The following is a 17,823-nucleotide window of genomic DNA, read 5'->3' as shown; positions in this document are numbered from 1 at the left end:
CTGATTGGAAACAACGTGGAGTTCTTGGAGAGCATAAAGGATTACTTGAATAAAAGTTTCTCTATGAAGGACCTAGGAGAAGCTGCTTACACTCTAGGCATTAAGATCTACAGGGATAGATCAAAACGCCTGATAGGACTTTCACAAAGCACATACCTTGATAAAGTTTTGAAGAGGTTCAAAATGGAACAGTCCAAGAAAGGGTTCTTGCCAGTTTTACAAGGTACGAGATTGGGTAAGACTCAGTGCCCAGCAACTGATGAAGATAGAGAGCATATGAGCTCCGTCCCCTATGCTTCAGCCATAGGTTCTATCATGTATTCAATGATGTGCACTAGACCGGACGTTAGCCTAGCCATAAGTATGGCAGGTAGGTTCCAGAGTAATCCAGGAGTGGATCACTGGACGGCGGTCAAGAATATCCTGAAGTACCTGAAAAGGACTAAGGAGATGTTTCTCGTGTATGGAGGTGACGAAGAGCTCGCCGTAAAAGGTTGCGTCGATGCAAGCTTTGACACAGATCCGGACGACTCTAAGTCGCAAACCGGATACGTATTTATTCTTAATGGGGGTGCGGTAAGCTGGTGCAGTTCCAAGCAGAGCGCCGTAGCAGATTCTACATCTGAAGCGGAGTACATGGCTGCCTCGGAGGCGGCTAAGGAGGGTGTCTGGATGAAGCAATTCATGACGGATCTTGGAGTGGTGCCAAGCGCACTGAATCCAATAACCTTGTTCTCTGATAACACGGGTGCCATTGCCCTAGCAAAGGAACCACGGTTTCACAAGAAGTCCAGACACATCAAACGACGCTTCAACCTCATCCGCGACTACGTCGAAGGGGAGGACGTAAATATTTGCAAAGTGCACACGGATCTGAATGTAGCAGACCCGCTGACTAAACCTCTTCCACGGGCAAAGCATGATCAACACCAGAACTGTATGGGTGTTAGATTTTTTACAATGTAATTCGCATGATGATGTGAGGGCTAGATTATTGACTCTAGTGCAAGTGGGAGACTGTTGGAATTATGCCCTAGAGGCAATAATAAATATAGTTATTATTATAATTCCTGTATCAAGATAATCATTTATTATCCATGCTATAATTGTATTGAATGAAGACTTATATACATGTGTGGATACATAGACAAAACACTATCCCTAGCAAGCCTCTAGTTGGCTAGCCAGTTGATCAAAGATAGTCAGTGTCTTCTGCTTATGAACAAGGTGTTGTTGCTTGATAACTGGATCACGTCATTAGGAGAATCACGTGATGGACTAGACCCAAACTAATAGACGTAGCATGTTGATCGTGTCATTTTATTGCTACTGTTTTCTGCGTGTCAAGTATTTATTCCTGTGACCATGAGATCATATAACTTACTAACACCGGAGGAATACTTTGTGTGTATCAAATGTCGCAACGTAACTGGGTGACTATAAAGATGCTCTACAGGTATCTCCGAAGGTGTTCGTTAAGTTAGTATGGATCGAGACTGGGATTTGTCACTCCGTGTGACAGAGAGGTATCTCGGGGCCCACTCGGTAATACAACATCACACACAAGCCTTGCAAGCAATGTGACTTTATGTAAGTTGCGGGATCTTGTATTACGGAACGAGTAAAGAGACTTGCCGGTAAACGAGATTGAAATAGGTATGCGGATACTGACGATCGAATCTCGGGCAAGTAACATACCGAAGGACAAAGGGAATGACATCCGGGATTATATGAATCCTTGACACTGAGGTTCAAACGATAAGATCTTCATAGAATATGTAGGATCCAATATGGGCATCCAGGTCCCGCTATTGGATATTGACCGAGGTATCTCTCGGGTCATGTCTACATAGTTCTCGAACCCGTAGGGTCTGCACACTTAAGGTTCGACGTTGTTTTATGCGTATTTGAGTTATATGGTTGGTTACCGAATGTTGTTCGGAGTCCCGGATGAGATCACGGACGTCACGAGGGTTTTCGGAATGGTCCGGAAATGAAGATTGATATATAGGATGACCTCATTTGATTACCGGAAGGTTTTCGGAGTTACCGGGAATGTACGGGGAATGACGAATGGGTTCCGGGAGTTCACCGGGGGGCCCACCCACCCCGGGGAAGCCCATGGGTGTTTGGGGTGCCGCACCAGCCCTTAGTGGGCTGGTGAGACAGCCCAAGAGAGGCCTATGCGCATAGGAAAGAAAATCAAAGAGGAAAGGAAAAAAAAGAAGGAGGTGGGAAAGGGAAGAAGGACTCCACCTTCCAAACCAAGTAGATTTCGGTTTGGAAGGGGGAGACCTTCCCCCTTGGCTCGGCCGACTCCCTTGGGAGTCCTTGGACCCCAAGGCAAGTCTCCCCCTCCTCCTCCTATATATAGTGGGGTTTGGAAGTGTACCGGGCTCATCGGTAGTGTACCGGGAGTGCCGGGAGTGGTGTCGGGGACCATCGGGAGGGGTGTCGCGCCCCAAGGGGTCTCATGGGCTATGGGAAGAGATAAACCAGCCCCTAGTGGGCTGGAATAAGTTCCCACTAAGGCCCATAAGGTTTGAGAAGGAAAAAACACAAGGTGGAAAGAGTTTCCAAGTGGGAAGGTGGAATCCTACTCCAAGTAGGATTGGAGTAGGACTCCTCCACCTCCAATTTCGGCCAAACCTTTAGGTTTTGAGGCTGCCTCCTCCCCTCCCTCCCTCCTATATATAGTGGGGTTTTAGGGCTGATTTGAGACAACTTTTGCCACGGCAGCCCGACCACAGACCTCCACGGTTTTACCTCTAGATCGCGTTTCTGCGGAGCTCGGGCGGAGCCCTGCTGAGATTAGATCACCACCAACCTCCGGAGCGCCGTCACGCTGCCGGAGAACTCATCTACCTCTCTGTCTCTCTTGCTGGATCAAGAAGATCATCGTCGAGCTGTACATGTGATGAACGCGGAGGTGCCGTCCGTTCGGCACTAGATCGTGGGACTGATCGCGGGACGGTTCGCGGGGCGGATCGAGGGACGTGAGGACGTTCCACTACATCAACCGCGTTCACTAACGCTTCTGCTGTACGGTCTACAAGGGTACGTAGATCTCACATCCCCTCTCGTAGATGGACATCACCATGATAGGTCTTCGTGCGCGTAGGAAATTTTTTGTTTCCCATGCGACGTTCACCAACACTCCACTCTTCCCTCTCTCCACTCTTCCATCTCTCCCCTCTTCCATCTCTCCCCTCTCCACTCTTCCATCTCTCCCCTCTCCACTCTTCCCTCTCTCCACTCTTCCATCTCTCCCCTCTCCACTCTTTCCTCTCTCCACTCTTCCATCTCTCCCCTCTCTCCACTCTTCCATATCTTCCCTCTCTCCACTCTTCCCTCTCTCCACTCTTCCATCTCTCCCCTCTCTCCACTCTTCCATCTCTTCCCTCTCTCCACTCTTCCTCTCTCCACTCTTCCATCTCTCCCCTCTCTCCACTCTTCCATCTCTCCCCTCTCCACTCTTCCCTCTCTCCACTCTTCCATCTCTCCCCTATCCACTCTTCCATCTCTCCCCTCTCCACTCTTCCCTCTCTCCACTCTTCCATCTCTCCCCTCTCCACTCTTCCCTCTCTCCACTCTTCCATCTCTTCCCTCTCCACTTTTCCCTCTCTCCACTCTTCCATCTCTCCCCTCTCTCCACTCTTCCATCTCTTCCCTCTCTCCACTCTTCCCTCTCTCCACTCTTCCATCTCTCCCCTCTCTCCACTCTTCCATCTCTCCCCTCTCCACTCTTCCCTCTCTCCACTCTTCCATCTCTCCCCTCCCCACTCTTCCCTCTCTCCACTCTTCCCTCTCTCCCCTCTCCACTCTTCCCTCTCTCCACTCTTCCATCTCTCCCCTGTCCACTCTTCCCTCTCTCCAATCTTCCATCTCTCCACTCTTCCATCTCTCCACTCTTCCATCTCTTCCCTCTCTCCACTCTTCCATCTCTCCACTCTTCCATCTCTCCCCTCTCTCCCCTCTTCCATCTCTCCCCTCTCCACTCTTCCCTCTCTCCACTCTTCCATCTCTACCCTCTCCACTCTTCCCTCTCTCCACTCTTCCCTCTCTCCCCTCTCCACTCTTCCCTCTCTCCACTCTTCCCTCTCTCCCCTCTCCACTCTTCCCTCTCTCCACTCTTCCATCTCTCCCCTCTCCACTCTTCCCTCTCTCCACTCTTCCATCTCTCCCCTCTCCACTCTTCCCTCTCTCCACTCTTCCATCTCTCCCCTCTCCACTCTTCCCTCTCTCCACTCTTCCATCTCCCCCCTCTCCACTCTTCCCTCTCTCCACTCTTCCATCTCTCCCCTCTCCACTCTTCCCTCTCTCCACTCTTCCATCTCTCTGTTGGGGAACGTCGCATGGGAAACAAAAAATTTCCTACGCGCACGAAGACCTATCATGGTGATGTCCATCTACGAGAGGGGATGAGTGATCTACGTACCCTTGTAGATCGTACAGCAGAAGCGTTAGAGAACGCGGTTGATGTAGTGGAACGTCCTCACGTCCCTCGATCCGCCCCGCGAACAATCCCGCGATCAGTCCCACGATCTAGTACCGAACGGACGGCACCTCCGCGTTCAGCACACGTACAGCTCGACGATGATCTCGGCCTTCTTGATCCAGCAAGAGAGACGGAGAGGTAGAAGAGTTCTCCGGCAGCGTGACGGTGCTCCGGAGGTTGGTGATGATCTTGTCTCAGCAGGGCTCCGCCCGAGCTCCGCAGAAACACGATCTAGAGGAAAAACTATGGAGGTATGTGGTCGGGCAGCCGTGAGAAAGTCGTCTCAAATCAGCCCTAAAACCTCCGTATATATAGGTGGGAGGGAGGGGAGGAGGCAGCCTCAAAATCTAAAGGTTTGGCCGAAATTGGAGGTGGAGGAGTCCTACTCCAATCCTACTTGGAGTAGGATTCCACCTTCCCACTTGGAAACTCTTTCCACCTTGTGTTTTTTCCTTCTCAAACCTTATGGGCCTTAGTGGGAACTTATTCCAGCCCACTAGGGGCTGGTTTATCTCTTCCCATAGCCCATGAGACCCCTTGGGGCGTGACACCCCTCCCGATGGTCCCCGGCACCCCTCCCGGCACTCCCGGTACACTACCGATGAGCCCGAAACTTTTCCGGTAATGCACGAAAACCTTCCGGTAACCAAATGAGGTCATCCTATATATCAATCTTCGTTTCCGGACCATTCCGGAAACCCTCGTGACATCCGTGATCTCATCCGGGACTCCGAACAACATTCGGTAACCAACCATATAACTCAAATACGCATAAAACAACGTCGAACCTGAAGTGTGCAGACCCTGCGGGTTCGAGAACTATGTAGACATGACCCGAGAGACTCCTCGGTCAATATCCAATAGCGGGACCTGGATGCCCATATTGGATCCTACATATTCTACGAAGAACTTATCGTTTGAACCTCAGTGTCAAGGATTCATATAATCCCGTATGTCATTCCCTTTGTCCTTCGGTATGTTACTTGCCCGAGATTCGATCGTCAGTATCCGCATACCTATTTCAATCTCGTTTACCGGCAAGTCTCTTTACTCGTTCCGTAATACAAGATCCCGCAACTTACATTAAGTTACATTGCTTGCAAGGCTTGTGTGTGATGTTGTATTACCGAGTGGGCCCCGAGATACCTCTCCGTCATACGGAGTGACAAATCCCAGTCTTGATCCATACTAACTCAACGAACACCTTCGGAGATACCTGTAGAGCATCTTTATAGTCACCCAGTTACGTTGCGACGTTTGATACACACAAAGCATTCCTTCGGTGTTCGTGAGTTATATGATCTCATGGTCATAGGAACAAATACTTGACACGCAGAAAACAGTAGCAACAAAATGACACGATCAACATGCTACGTCTATTAGTTTGGGTCTAGTCCATCACATGATTCTCCTAATGATGTGATCCTGTTATCAAGTGACAACACTTGCCTATGGCCAGGAAACCTTGACCATCTTTGAACAACGAGCTAGTCAACTAGAGGCTTACTAGGGACAGTGTTTTGTCTATGTATCCACACAAGTATTGTGTTTCCAATCAATACAATTATAGCATGGATAATAAACGATTATCATGAACTAAGAAATATAATAATAACTAATTTATTATTGCCTCTAGGGCATATTTCCAACAGTCTCCCACTTGCACTAGAGTCAATAATCTAGTTCACATCACCATGTGATTCCAACGAATCCAACACCCATATAGTTCTGGGGTCTGATCACGTCTTGCTCGTGAGAGAGTTTTCAGTCAACGGTTCTGAAACTTTCAGATCCGTGTGTTCTTTACAAATTTTTATGTCATCTTATAGATGCTGCTACTACATGCTATTCGGAAATGCTCCAAACATCTACTCTACCATACGAATCCGTTTCACTACTCATAGTTATTCGGATTAGGGTCAAAGCTTACATCGACGTAACCCTTTACGACGAACTCTTCAACCACCTCCATAATCGAGAAAAATTCCTTAGTCCATTAGTTACTAAGGATAAATTTTGACCGCTGCTAGTGATTCAATCATGGATCACTCTCTGTACCCTCAACAGACTTTGAGTCAAGGCACACATCAGGTGCGGTACACAGCATGGCATACTTTAGATTCTACGGCTAAGGCATAGAAGACGACCTTCGTCTATTCTCTTTATTCTGCCGTGGTCGGGTTTTGAGTCTTACTCAAATTCACACCTCACAACGCAACCAAGAACTCCTTCTTTGCTGATCTATTTTGAACTCTTTCAAAAACTTGTCAAGGCATGCATCTTGTTGAAACTTCTATTAAGCGTTTTCGATCTATCTCCATAGATCTTTGATGCTCAACGTTCAAGTAGCGTAATCCAGGTACTTCTTTGAAAACTTCTTTCAAACAACCTTGTATGCTTTACAGAAATTCTACATTACTTCTGATCCACAATATGTCAACCACATATACCTATCAGAAATTCTATAGTGCTCCCACTCACTTCTTTGGAAATACAAGTTTCTCATAAACCTTGTACACACCCAAAAACTTTGATCATCTCATCAAAGTGTATATTCCAACTCCGAGATGCTTGCACCAGTCCATTGAAGGATCACTGGAGCTTGCATACTTGCTAGTATCTTTTAGGATCGACAAAACCTTCTGGTTGTATCACATACAATGTTTGCTCAAGGAAACCGTCGAGGAAACAATGTTTTGACATCCTACGTGCAATATTTCATAAATAATGCATCAACAACTAACATAATTCTAACAGACCTTTAGCATCGCTACGAGTGAGAAAGTCTCATCATAGTCAACTGTTTGATCTTGTCGAAAACATCTTTGCGACAAGTCGAGCTTTTCTTAATAGTGACTTATCACCAGCATCGTCTGTCTTCTTTTAAAGATCCATCTTTTACTTAATAGTCCTATGACCATCAAGTAGTTCTTCCAAAGTCTACACTTTGGTTTCATACATGGATCCTCTCTCGGATTTCATGGCTTCCAGCCATTTGTCAGAACCCGGGCCCACCATCGCTTTCTCCATAACTCGTAGGTTCACTGTTGCTCAACAACATGACCTCCAAGACAGGGTTACCGTACTACTCTGCAGCAGTACGCGACCTTGTCGACCTACGAGGTTTGTAGTAACTTGATTCGAAGCTCAATGATCACCATCATCAGCTTCCACTTCAATTGGTGTAGGCGCCACAGGAACAACTTCCTATGCCCTGCTACACACTGGTTGAAGTGATGGTTCAATAACCTCATCAAGTTCTACTACCCTCCCACTCAATTCTTTCGAGAGAAACCTTTCCTCGAGAAAGGATCCGTTTCTAGAAACAAACACTTTGCTTTTGGATCTGAGATAGGAGATGTACCCAACTGTTTTGGATATCCTATGAAGATGCATTTATCCGCTTTGGGTTCGAGCTTATCAGGCTGAAACTTTTTCACATAAGTGTCGAAGCCCCAAACATTCAAGAAACGACAGTTTAGATTTCTCTAAACCTCAGTCTATACTGTGTCATCTCAACGGAAATACGCGGTGCCCTATTTAAAGTGAATGCGGTTGTCTCTAATGCATAACCCATAATCGATAATGGTAATTCGATAAGAGACATCACAGCATGCACCATACTAAATAGTGCGTGGCTATGACATTCAGACACATCATCACACTATGATGTTCCAGGTGGCATGAACTGTGAAACAATTTCCACATTGTCTTAACTGTGTACCAAAAACTCGCAACTCAGATATTCATTTCTATGATCATATCGTAGACAGTTCATCCTCTTGTTACGACGAACTTCACTCTGAAACGGAATTGAACTTTTCAGTATTTCAGACTTGTGATTCATTAAGTAAATACTCCTGTATCTACTCAAGTCGTCAGTGAAGTAAGAACATAATGATATCCACTGCGTGCCTCAGCACTCATTGGACTGCATACATCAAAAATGTATCACTTCCGACAAGTTACTATCTTGTTTCATCTCAATGAAAACAAGGCCTTGCTCATGTGGTATGATTTGCATGTCACTAGTGATTCGCAATCAGGTGAGTAAAGATCCATCAGCATGGACCCTCTTCATGCAATTTATACTAACATGACTCAAGCGGCAGTGCCACAAGTAAGTGGTACTATCATCATTAACTCGTATCTTTTGGCACCAATGTGTAACACTACAATCGAGATTCAATAAACCATTGAAGGTGATTATTCAAGCAAATAGAGTAACCATTATTCTCTTTGAATGAATAATCGTATTGCAATAAACACGATCCAATCATGTTCATGCCTAACGCAAGCACCAAATAACAATTATTTAGGTTCAACACCAATCCCGATGGTAGAGGGAGCGTGCGACGTTTGATCATATCAACCTTGGAAACACTTCCAACACGTATCGTCACCTCGCCTTTAGCTAGTCTCCGTTTATGTCGTAGCTTTTATTTCGCGTTACTAATCACTTAGCAACCGAACCGGTATCCAATACCCTTGTGCTACTAGGAGTACTAGTAAAGTACACATCAACATTATGTATATCAAATATACTTCTCTCGACTTTTGCCAGCCTTCTTATCTACCAAGTATCTAGAGTTGCTCCGCCTCAGTGACTGTTCCCCTTATTACAGAAGCACTTAGTCTCGGGTTTGGGTTTGGGTCTCTTCATTAACGCAGCAACTGTTTTGCCGTTTCACGAAGTATCCCTTCTAGCCCTCGCCTTTCTTGAAACTTAGTGGTTTTCCAAACCATCAACTATTGATGCTCCTTCTTGATTTCTACTTTCGCAGTGTCAAACGTCGCGAATCGCTCAAGGATCATTGTATCTATCCTTGATATGTTATAGTTCATCACGAAGCTCTCAAAGCTTGGTGGCAGTGACTTTTGGAGAACCATCACTATCTCATCTGGAAGATTAGCTCCCACTTGATTCAAGTGATTGTCGTACTCAGACAATCTGAGCACATGCTCAACGATTGAGCTTTTCTCCTTTACTTTGTGGACAAAGAATCTTGTTTGGAGGTTTCGTACCTCTTAACAAGGGCACAAGCATGAAATCAAAATTTCATCTCTTCGGAACATCACTTATGTTCCGTGACGTTTTACAACGTTTTCGGCGCCTTGCTTCTAAGCCATCAAGTATCTTGCACTGAACAATCGTGTAGTCATCAGTAACGTGTATATCGGATGTTCATAGCATCCACAGACGACGCTCGAGGTGCAGCACACCGAGTGGTGCATTAAGGACATAAGCCTTCTGCGTAGCAACGAGGACAATCCTCGGTTTTACAGACTCAGTCTGCAAAGGTTGCTACTATCAATTTTCAACTAAATTTTCTCTAGGAACATATAAAAACAGTAGAGCTATAGCGCAAGCTACATCGTAATTCGCAAAGACCATTAGACTATATTCATGACAATTAGTTCAATTAATCATATTACTTAAGAACTCCCACTCAAAAAGTACATCTCTCTAGTCATTTGAGTGGTACATGATCCAAATCCGCTATCTCAAGTCCGATCATCACGTGAGTCGAGAATAGTTTCAGTGGTAAGCATCCCTATGCTAATCATATCAACTATACGATTCATGCTCGACCTTTCGGTCTCATGTGTTCCGAGGCCATGTCTGCACATGCTAGGCTCGTCAAGCTTAACCCGAGTGTTCCGCGTGTGCAACTGTTTTGCACCCGTTGTATGTGAACGTTGAGTCTATCACACCCGATCATCACGTGGTGTCTCGAAACGAAGAACTGTCGCAACGGTGCACAGTCGGGGAGAACACAATTTTGTCTTGAAATTTTAGTGAGAGATCACCTCATAATGCTACCGTCGTTCTAAGCAAAATAAGGTGCATAAAAGGATTAACATCACATGCAATTCATAAGTGACATGATATGGCCATCATCACGTGCTTCTTGATCTCCATCACCAAAGCACCGGCACGATCTTCTTGTCACCGGCGCCACACCATGATCATCCATCAACGTGTTGCCATCGGGGTTGTCGTGCTACTTATGCTATTACTACTAAAGCTACATCCTAGCAAAATAGTAAACGCATCTGCAAGCACATATGTTAGTATAAAGACAACCCTATGGCTCCTGCCGGTTGCCGTACCATCGACGTGCAAGTCGATATTTCTATTACAACATGATCATCTCATACATCCAATATATCACATCACATCATTGGCCATATCACATCACAATCATACCCTACAAAAACAAGTTAGACGTCCTCTAATTTTGTTGTTGCATGTTTTACGTGGTGACCAAGGGTATCTAGTAGGATCGCATCTTACTTACGCAAACACCACAACGGAGATATATGAGTTGCTATTTAACCTCATCCAAGGACCTCCTCGGTCAAATCCGATTCAACTAAAGTTGGAGAAACCGTCACTTGCCAGTCATCTTTGAGCAAAGGGGGTTACTCGTAACGATGAAACCAGTCTCTCGTAAGCGTACGAGTAATGTCGGTCCAAGCCGCTTCAATCCAACAATACCGCGGAATCAAGAAAAGACTAAGGAGGGCAGCAAAACGCACATCACCGCCCACAAAACCTTTTGTGTTCTACTTGAGAAGACATCTACGCATGAACCTAGCTCATGATGCCACTGTTGGGGAACGTCGCATGGGAAACAAAAAATTTCCTACGCGCACGAAGACCTATCATGGTGATGTCCATCTACGAGAGGGGATGAGTGATCTACGTACCCTTGTAGATCGTACAGCAGAAGCGTTAGAGAACGCGGTTGATGTAGTGGAACGTCCTCACGTCCCTCGATCCTCCCCGCGAACAATCCCGCGATCAGTCCCACGATCTAGTACCGAACGGACGGCACCTCCGCGTTCAGCACACGTACAGCTCGACGATGATCTCGGCCTTCTTGATCCAGCAAGAGAGACGGAGAGGTAGAAGAGTTCTCCGGCAGCGTGACGGCGCTCCGGAGGTTGGTGATGATCTTGTCTCAGCAGGGCTCCGCCCGAGCTCCGCAGAAACACGATCTAGAGGAAAAACTATGGAGGTATGTGGTCGGGCAGCCGTGAGAAAGTCGTCTCAAATCAGCCCTAAAACCTCCGTATATATAGGTGGGAGGGAGGGGAGGAGGCAGCCTCAAAATCTAAAGGTTTGGCCGAAATTGGAGGTGGAGGAGTCCTACTCCAATCCTACTTGGAGTAGGATTCCACCTTCCCACTTGGAAACTCTTTCCACCTTGTGTTTTTTCCTTCTCAAACCTTATGGGCCTTAGTGGGAACTTATTCCAGCCCACTAGGGGCTGGTTTATCTCTTCCCATAGCCCATGAGACCCCTTGGGGCGTGACACCCCTCCCGATGGTCCCCGGCACCCCTCCCGGCACTCCCGGTACACTACCGATGAGCCCGAAACTTTTCCGGTAATGCACGAAAACCTTCCGGTAACCAAATGAGGTCATCCTATATATCAATCTTCGTTTCCGGACCATTCCGGAAACCCTCGTGACGTCCGTGATCTCATCCGGGACTCCAAACAACATTCGGTAACCAACCATATAACTCAAATACGCATAAAACAACGTCGAACCTTAAGTGTGCAGACCCTGCGGGTTCGAGAACTATGTAGACATGACCCGAGAGACTCCTCGGTCAATATCCAATAGCGGGACCTGGATGCCCATATTGGATCCTACATATTCTACGAAGAACTTCTCGTTTGAACCTCAGTGTCAAGGATTCATATAATCCCGTATGTCATTCCCTTTGTCCTTCGGTATGTTACTTGCCCGAGATTCGATCGTCAGTATCCGCATACCTATTTCAATCTCGTTTACCGGCAAGTCTCTTTACTCGTTCCGTAATACAAGATCCCGCAACTTACATTAAGTTACATTGCTTGCAAGGCTTGTGTGTGATGTTGTATTACCGAGTGGGCCCCGAGATACCTCTCCGTCATACGGAGTGACAAATCCCAGTCTTGATCCATACTAACTCAACGAACACCTTCGGAGATACCTGTAGAGCATCTTTATAGTCACCCAGTTACGTTGCGACGTTTGATACACACAAAGCATTCCTTCGGTGTTCGTGAGTTATATGATCTCATGGTCATAGGAACAAATACTTGACACGCAGAAAACAGTAGCAACAAAATGACACGATCAACATGCTACGTCTATTAGTTTGGGTCTAGTCCATCACATGATTCTCCTAATGATGTGATCCTGTTATCAAGTGACAACACTTGCCTATGGCCAGGAAACCTTGACCATCTTTGAACAACGAGCTAGTCAACTAGAGGCTTACTAGGGACAGTGTTTTGTCTATGTATCCACACAAGTATTGTGTTTCCAATCAATACAATTATAGCATGGATAATAAACGATTATCATGAACTAAGAAATATAATAATAACTAATTTATTATTGCCTCTAGGGCATATTTCCAACACTCTCCCCTATCCACTCTTACCTCTCTCCACTCTTCCATCTCTCCCCTCTCCACTCTTCCCTCTCTCCACTCTTCCATCTCTCCCCTCTCCACTCTTCCCTCTCTCCACTCTTCCATCTCTCCCCTCTCCACTCTTCCCTCTCTTCGCTCTTCCGTCTCTCCCCTCTCCACTCTTCCCTCTCTTCGCTCTTTCGTCTCTCCCCTCTCCACTCTTCCCTCTCTCCACTCTTCCATCTCTCCCCTCTCCACTCTTCCCTCTCTCCACTCTTCCATCTCTCCCCTCTCCACTCTTCCCTCTCTCCACTCTTCCATCTCTCCCCTCTCCACTCTTCCCTCTCTCCACTCTTCCATCTCTCCCCTCTCCACTCTTCCCTCTCTCCACTCTTCCATCTCTCCCCTCTCCACTCTTCCCTCTCTCCACTCTTCCATCTCTCCTCATCTATGGTGGTGGCGACGTGCAGCAGATCGGAGAATAGCAAGTCGACCTCCGGCCACCTTCACCGACATCCGTGGTGACGCAGCACTTCGTTAATGTCGGTAAGCAATTTTCCCCTCTGCACATACTACTTTGCATTCAATTCGAGTTTAGTTTCGATCCACGTTAGGGGAATGGGAAATCCGGGTTTCACAACATTTTCATTAATGGCGGTAAATAAAGAGGTTCCTCATCCGGATTGAGTACAACAGGGATGGGGATTAGGGTTCATATTACACAGTACACACGGATCTTATCCTCGGGGACCCCGGAGGCGATTGAAGCAGCGGGTGGCCTTGGCCTTGGGCTTGGTCTTGGTCTTCTTCGTCTCCTCTTCCTCGACGGAGTCCAACTCGATGATCAGGCTTCGGTGTCCTCGCACCACATCTTCTTCCACCTTCATAGCCATCGGTTCTTGATCCTCCTTCAGCGGCCATGAGGACGCTGGTGCTGTTTATACTTGGCCCACTTTTCCCTCTGTCCAGCATCGCCGGAGTCGGCCTGATTCATGGCCCAACAAAAGTATGTCCACTGACATAGCACCCTTCGTTGGGTCAGGAATCAGTGTCTTCAACTCCTCCGGCGTGACCTTCTTGACCACAGCGTCTGACTCTTTGTGCATCTCTTCCATGCTGCTGAAATTTGAGAACACTTTCATGGTGGTCTCAAACTTGGCGCGATCATCGAGCGAGCACCCTAGGAAGAATGCCCTCCATCCAATGCCCAAAGGGAAGGGGTTGGGGTTGGGGTTCGAATTGTTGTCGGAGTTCATGTCGATGGGTTGGAGGAAGAGTGAGAGACAAATAGGTGGAGTGGTGACTGTTAGGCTGGGTAAATAAAGGGGTTCTGGGCAATAGGTTTTAGTGACGATGTTGCAACATTCGTATCGCAGATCATGACCATTTGAACCTCTTCATAATGCAGATTGACACGGAGAGCAAGGGGAAGGAGGTGGTGCTACCAAAGGAGCAAGACAAGGGCAAGGACGTGGTGCCGCCCTCAGAGGTGACGCCCGTCCAGAGCCCTGGCACGAACGATGTCCAGCCAAAGGAGCCCCCGAGCGGCAAGCGTCAGAACTATGACCACTAGCTTGAGGTCGGAGGGCCAACCAACTTCTGCAAGGTGATCATGGCCCCCAACGGGAGACCATACCTATGTCGCTCGACTTCACGAAACACTCCCCGTCGGTGCCACATGAGTTCAAGCTAAAGACGAACATGGGTTGCTCCTCGAGAGTGATTGTCCTGCTGCTGAACGACATGGTCGCCCTCGATCAGGGTCGGTCCACCTTCGTCGTTGCCCATCAGATTAAGATAGGCTTCATGGTGACCTTTAAGTTGTTCACTCCCGACATGCTGAAGGTCATTGTGTTCAATGCCGATGGCATTGAAGTGGTGACCAGGTGCACGAAGCACGACAACGCCTTCAGAATGAACCCCTAAGACAGCCCCGACACTCGAGTTGCTTTACTAGTATCGAACTACTATTTATATATGTTGTATGTTCTGTTATATGTGTTCTTCCTGAGGCAACTGTGTGCTGGTAACCTTACCATCGCGCCAAAGAGGTTACCAGACAACATGCGGTGCATGCCACCAAACAACATGTTGTGTGTTTGCCCGTGCACAAGCGGGCAATTAAACAGTATGCCAAGAGTAACACCTCATGCAACCTAGAGTGTATGTAGGCAACCAAATAAAATGCATATGTTAGTTTTGTATCCGCTTTTACCTCAACTAAACCTTGTTTACCCAGGCTCCACCAGACAGTCCCAGCAACTACGCCTACCAAACACACTCATACTCCCTCCAGCACAATTTTTACTCCGTGTTGTATTAGATTTGTGTCAACTCAAACATTATAATTAAAGTTTGACCAAATTTATATTAAAAATATTAACATCCACAAATGCCAAATATATATAAACTATGAAACCGTGTTTCGTAACGAATCTAACAATATTGATTTGGCATTGTGAATGCTGATACTTTTTTTATAAGTTTGGTCAAGGTAGACATACTTTGACTTCGGACAAACTTATACTCCTTCCATCCTAAAATAAGTGTCTCAAGCTTAATATAACTTTGTACTCGACCTAGTACAAAACTGATCCACTTACTTTGGGACGGAGCGAGTATGTAGACTAAAAAAGCTGAGGGGTGCAAGTTTTTTTCTTTTCTCTTTTTACAAAAGGGCCTAAGAGCAACTCTAGGAGACCCCGCAAAACGCCCGACCCGCAAAAATTCCGACGAGTATGCGGGTTTGGGCTATTTTTCCTGCCAGAGCAGATACTGTAAACGCGGCCCGACCCGTAAAACTTTTGTGGTGGCCCATAAACGCGAGCACTCGACCGGTATATCTGGGGGTTCGACCGCTGGATGCGGGTCGAAACCCTATCCCTCTGCCGCCGCGAAAAGTCCCCCACCTCACCGCCGGCGCCTCCAATCCGCCGCCGCGCGCCTCCATTCCGCCGCGTAGCCGCTCCATTCCACCGCCCTTGATGACCAACTCCGATAGCCGTAGGAACGACGACCCCGAGAGGGCTCATTGCGTCAGATCCGACGCCACCCGTAAGCACGCCGCCCGCCGGTACACGCAGTGGGGCCAGCCGCCGCCGTCGTCGCTCCTTCGTCACGAGACAGAGGAGTACGACCGCGCGCGCGACCGCCTCTTCTCCGGCAACTCCTTCGAGGCGTCGAGCTCGCGCTCCTCCCCCCCCCCCCCCCCCCGTGAAGAGGGAGCTCGAAGAGCTCCTTCAACCTCCCGTCGGTGAAGATGGAGCCGGAGGCCAAGGCGGTGCCGGAGCGATGTGTCGGGGCCGTCGCCGGACCGGAGGATTTCCTCCCTCCGACGGAGGTGGATAGCCTTTTGCCCGTGCTGCTGGCGCGGAGTGCACGAGAGGCGGAAGAGGACCAGCAACGTCGCCGGGGGAGGAGGAGATCGACACCATGCTCTACGAGCAAGGTGTCGCGTCGGCCCTCGCCTTCGGCCACAAGGTGGAGGAGTGGCGCCGTGAAGCGACTGCGCAGGAGCGCATCTACATCGAGCTCTCCTCCGACGACGACAACTGAGCGCACTGCGCATCTACTACCACACGAGCTCGACTCCGGTGAGCTCAATTTTGCGTAGTGCGGTAGGATAGCTAGTAGCTCTGGTGAGCTCCGATGAGCTCCAGTAGGTGTGCTCCCCCCTCTAGTAAGTGATGCAGGCTGTGAATGTAGTTTGTATGATCATGTTCTATGTAGCTCTCAATGACTATGGTTTCAATTTTGTTCGCGAATGTTTTATTTCAAATTATACAGTTTGATTATACGTGTTCTGTTCTGCAGCGCAACATTTCGTCCCGTGAAACCCCACTCCGTCGAACGCGTTTGCAGGTGACAATTATAGAGGGTCTGCTAGAGTTGCTCTAAGGCCATGTATTAAACATCAAAGATCCTTATAAACACACTTGCGCATAAAACTAAAATTACATTCAAATCCTTGGGGTATCAAAGTCGGCTTCCTCATACATACATCCGTCGATGATGCAGCCTTTGAGCCTGTGCCTCGACGTAGCAACTTTTTAAAACTCAGTAGACAGGAAGCTGTCAACGCAAATCAGAATTTTAGCGCCAACGGCCGCCGTCTGAGATGCAAATCGCCCTCCCAGAATTTTAGGGCATTGAGAGAGAGATAGAGTCAAGGTGCATTGGACTTTGCAAAGTAAAAATGCAAAGAGGTTTGAGCTCATATTGAAATTGCTACGGAGCCTGTTCATGGATGACATGGTTGCGGTATGATCATAGAAGATATTCTCCACTACACATACGAAATGTGGATTAGTAGAATTTTAGGTTGTCCCGCCCATTGTAGCACGTGTGTCGCCCAGGGCCAAAAGCCTATCAATAAATAAGAACACATTCCCACGAGTTCCCAAAAAAAAAGTGATAAAGACAAGATACGTTTTGACCAGAAAAGCCCGCATTGAATCAAATTAACCTTAATGAATAACTAATGATTTCTCTTCTGATATAAATTAATCGTTTATTCCCGGATGCTTTGTCATTCTCTTTTTTTTAATGGTCACATGTATCGAACTAACTTCGGAATTGGGCACAGTATTAAAGATCTTTTAGAAACGCATACTCCTCTGGGGGGTCGATTAGGGCGTGGAGGAGATTTTATTCATTCTTTAATGTAAGAATTTTAATGTAAGAATAAACGTATCCCTATGTCTGTTTTCAAAGCACAAAGAGTTCTTGACGAGATTCGGTGGCGTTACTACGAGGAAACTGGACCTCGCAACCAGACTGAAAAATTCAAGTAGTTCTTAAATAAAAATAGAAAAGAAATTTTCTTCCTTACAATTTTGTTTGCCCAAAAGAATCCCCATGAATAGGATCAAACCTTATTCCATGCTATTTCCATAAGATTGCTATCTAA

Source organism: Hordeum vulgare, chromosome 4H (assembly GCF_904849725.1).
Source record: "Hordeum vulgare subsp. vulgare chromosome 4H, MorexV3_pseudomolecules_assembly, whole genome shotgun sequence".
Lineage (NCBI taxonomy): Eukaryota > Viridiplantae > Streptophyta > Magnoliopsida > Poales > Poaceae > Hordeum > Hordeum vulgare.
Note: the sequence above shows the minus strand (reverse complement) of the source record.